The sequence below is a fragment of the Amblyomma maculatum genome, chromosome 4, assembly GCF_055883805.1.
Source record: "Amblyomma maculatum isolate TAMU_Amacu chromosome 4, ASM5588380v1, whole genome shotgun sequence".
Lineage (NCBI taxonomy): Eukaryota > Metazoa > Arthropoda > Arachnida > Ixodida > Ixodidae > Amblyomma > Amblyomma maculatum.
In genome coordinates this window covers 3,800,132-3,804,730 of record NC_139347.1, presented here as the reverse complement: position 1 = coordinate 3,804,730, position 4,599 = coordinate 3,800,132, and positions in this window count along the sequence as shown.

The window sequence follows — 4,599 nt, the reverse complement described above, 5'->3', positions numbered from 1 at the left end:
AAGGTCGTTTTGGAGGTATAATTGATCAGAGGTGTTATTAACTGTTTGATAAAGAACATAATCATCAGCAAACATGCGGATTTTACAGGACACTTGAAAGGGTAAATCATTTATGTATATTAAAAACAGAAGGGGACCTAGTACGGAACCTTGAGGGACGCCAGATGTTACAGGAAGGGAGCTGGAATTATATTCATTTGCGAAGACGGATTGAGTGCGGTTAGTTAGAAATTCGGTGATCCATATAACCACATTTGGATCGAGGTTAATGTGAGATAACTTGTGTAACAGGCGTTTGTGAGGAACTTTATCGAAAGCTTTTTTAAAATCAAGAAAGATAGCGTCAGTTTGTAGGTTAAGATCTAGGTTGGCATGCAGGTCATGTATAAAAAGCGCTAGTCGAGTATCACAAGAAAAGCCTTTCCTGAACCCGTGCTGCGCAGAATGAAAAAAATTGTTTGAATCCAGGAAGGCAATGATATGGGAGAATATGACGTGTTCCATGATTTTACAAGGCACACTTGTTAAAGAAATGGGCCGATAATTTAATGGAGAGTTGGTGTTACCGGATTTGAAGACTGGAATGACCTTCCCAACTTTCCAGTCAAGTGGAAGTTGGCCTGTAGCAAGTGATTGCTGGAATAGCAAGCATAAATATGCGGCACTGATGGGTTTAGTACTCTTAAGGAATTTAGCGTTGATATTATCGAAGCCGGCTGAGGATGAAAGTTTCAATTTATCAATAAGCGATAGAATCCCAGAGGTGTTAAATTCAACAGGTGACATAATATTATCAAAAAAGTTGTCTAGCACAGGAAATGGCACATCAGATTCGTTAGTGAACACTGTTTGAAATGCAACATTAAACATGTGAGCACAATCTGCATGACTAAGCACTTCTCCCGCTTCATTTGTGATAGTGACATCGTTTTTGTGTTTAGGGTTGATGATGTTCCAGAATTTTCGAGGATTGGTATTAAGTATTTTGGGCAAGTCCTTGTTAAAAAAAGAATGTTTAGCCTTCCGAGCGTTTGACATATGCCTTTTCGGCAGCGTAGTATTTATCCCAGGCTTTTTGGTTAGTTTGTGCTTTGGCGGCGCGAAAAAGACGTTTCTTTCGATTTTCCAAACGTTTTAGTGTTTTAGTGAACCATGGTTTCTGCGAATTCTCTCGAAAGGTGAACTTAGGAATAAACTGATTAGTCAGTTCAGTAATTTTATTCTTAAACATTGTCCAATTTTCTTCAATAGACCGCCTATGAAAATTAGTTTGGAAAGGTGGAAAGAAAGCGTCCAGTTCACGATTAATCTCTGTATAGTTGCCCTTGTGGTACAAACGGATGGATTTTTTTTTAAGCGTTGGGTTCGAAGCGAAGTTAGGGCTATATCGGCATGAAGTACTTCGTGATCACTTATTCCGGGAAGGATCGCGACTGATTTAACACTTTCGGGATGGCTGACAAGTAACAGGTCTAAGATGTTTGCGCTCGTTTGTGTTATTCTGGTTGGGGTTGAAATAACTTGTGTAAGGCCAAAGTTGAGACAGACTTCTATGAAATTCTTTGCTTCCAATGTGCCTGATGCTGTAACAGTGTTAGTAGTCCAGTCAATGTCCGGAAAATTAAAATCGCCAAAGAGAAGTATATGTGACTTTCTATATTTAGCAGTGAGTTCACACAGCAAGTTATTAAGCTTCTCAGAGAAGTTCGGATTGTTGTGCGGGGGCCTGTAACAAACACCAAGAAGAACCGACTGAGGAGCACAACGGCAGAAAAGCCACATTATTTCAAGATCAGTATGAACGGAAATTATTGAAAATGGTAAATAATCAGAAAAGGCAATGAGCACTCCTCCGCCACGGGATCCTTGACGGTCTTTACGAAAAAGCCTAAAGTTTGGTAAGTCTGACAGAACCTCACTGTCGTTAATTTCGCTAGTTAGCCATGTTTCGGTTAAAACGAGGATGTTGCTATTGGATGAGCGAACAAGACTGGAGATTTCTTTGCGCTTGGAAATAAAACTGCGGATGTTAGTGGAAAGTATTGAAAAACAACGAGTAGGTTGAGGTGTACGTCCAGGCGCGGGCCTGGAGTGATGTTGTGGGATGGCATTTCTAGGCAGCTGCTATATGATTTCTCTAACAGTGTCCGAGGATTCGTCATAAACGTACCGTGTACGGCCGATAAGCAAGGTTTTATAACTCAGCTTATAGGCTGTAGATTTGCTTTTTGCAAATGCGATAAGTTGCTTCCGTGCCTTCCTAACCGCATGCGAGAAATCTTCACCGGCGCTGTATTCAGTATCTTTGAATTTTTTTCCTTTGGGCAGGATGTCCAGCTTCGTTTTGTGGGAGAAGAATTCTACAATTATCGGTCTGGTTTTTCCAGGTGCGTGACGTCCGAGACGATGCGCGCGCTCAATATTTATGGGATCGACCGTTACATCTAAAACTTCGGAACAAAGGCGGGTTACAGCTTCTTCAGACTGTGTGTAAGTTTCACTAGGGTCATTGTCAGGGATTCCATAAAACAGTACATTGTTCCGACGTGACCTGTTTTCAGCATCGTCAACACGAGCTTCAAGGTTTTTTATATGAGCCGACATCAGCGCTGTCGCTGTCTCCATCGAGTCCAGTCGCGACCGCATTTCAGTGATTACTTGGTTTTGCGATTCAAGGTTAACCATGCGTGTAGTTAAGTCTGCTATTGCAGCGTCAGTAGCCGTAAGTTATTTTTTCATGTCTTGGATCTCAGATAGAAGTGTAGATTGCCCGGTAGATAGTTTCTTTAGCTCAGCAAGCACGGCATCAGGTTCAGGTCCCGGGTTAGTTTCGATATCCCCGGCCAAAAGCAACAAGGATCGTACAACCAGAACACATTCTACACCGACACAAATACAGCTCTGTGGGCTCGGTAGCTGTAGCAAAAAATAATTGCTAGTTTTCTTTGCGTATAGGCTGTAGGAATTACCAACCTGCATGACGAAGACGAACGGGTTAGACTGTGCGGTTGCACAGCCACCGGGCCCACAGAGCGACGCGGACGGGCGTTGCTCCTTTATAGCTTGTGCTGTTGATGTCGCTCGCAGTCTCACTTGCCAGTGATGAAGTAGGTTCCAGTGCTGCGCGAAAGGCGCTCCGGGAGATGTTGGGACGATGACGGTAGGATTGCAGCACGAGCTGCTGTTGTCCCTTGTATCGGCGTTCGTGGGTAGCACTGGGGTTCCGGGATGCGCAGACAGCAGGACGGGGATAGCCACGCGAACGATGAACGGAAAAATCACTTACCATCACTCGTTGTGTTGGCTGAAAAACGTAAAGGATTCTTGTGGCCGCTTAGCACGTTGGGCATTGCGCCTCCAGGAGTTCAATTTCGACGTTATTTATAAGTCCGGCCGAAAGCACACCGATGCTGATAGCCTCTCCCGCTCGCCCGTCGATCCTCCTTCGTCAGATGCCACCGACGACGATAGCTTCCTCGGAGCAGTCACTACGTCCGACCTCGTTTCCAGACAGCGTGCCGACGTGGAACTTCGACTGATTATCGACCATCTCGAAGGTGGGCACCCTGCAACACCCCGGTATCTTGCTCGGGGGCAATCGTCGTACTGACTCCGCAATGGGGTGCTTTATAGGAAGAATTCAACTTCGAGTGCAAAACATACCTGCTTGTCATACCGGTGGATCTAAGGCGCGAAATCCTCCTGACCTGTCACGACGAATCAACTTCCGGTCATCTTGGCTTTACACGCACTTTAAAATGAGTTCGGCAGAACTATTACTGGCCACATCTTTCTCCGAGCGGTAAACGTCACATACAGACTTGTCGACAATGCCGCCGACGGGAAAACCCGCGCTCAAGCCATCCGGCATGCTGCAATCTATCGAGCCACCCCTCATATCATTCGAGCAAGTGGGCATGGACCTTTTACGCCCATTTCCTTTATCCTCGAACGGAAACAAGTAGATCGTAGTCGCCACAGACTACCTGACTCGCTACGCTGAAACAAAGGCCCTTTCGCGAGGTACTGCCAAGGAAATCGCTCACGTCTTCATGAATGAGATTGTGCTTGGACACGGTGCACCGTCGACCATTATTACTGACCGAGGCAAGGCACTTACAGCTCGGCTACTGCGGGACACCTTAAGTCTCAGGCATACCGATCATCGCACGACAACTGCCTATCACCCACAAACAAATGGCCTAACGGAACGACTGAACAAAACGTTGGCGGACATGATTTCAATGCACGTCGACGTTGAAAATAAAATGTGGGACGAGATTCTGCCGTATGTCACCTTCGCCTACAATACGGCTAAAATGGCGAGAATTGGGCCTAGTTGGTTATTCATATTGGTTTCACCGCGCTAACACCGCTCTCCGTGGTGTTTGTCTTTTCTGTCGTTCAATGTGTTAGCGCGGTGAAACCAATACAATACGGCGCTGCAGGAAACCACGAAGTTCACGCCGTTCCGTGTAGTATATGGCAGGGAGGCCCGCACAATGTTGAACGCGATGCTCCTGTGCGGGGATGAAGCGGTCGAACCCGATGCCGCCCATTTCGGGGAACAGGCTGAGCAAGCCCGTCAGCTGGCCAGCT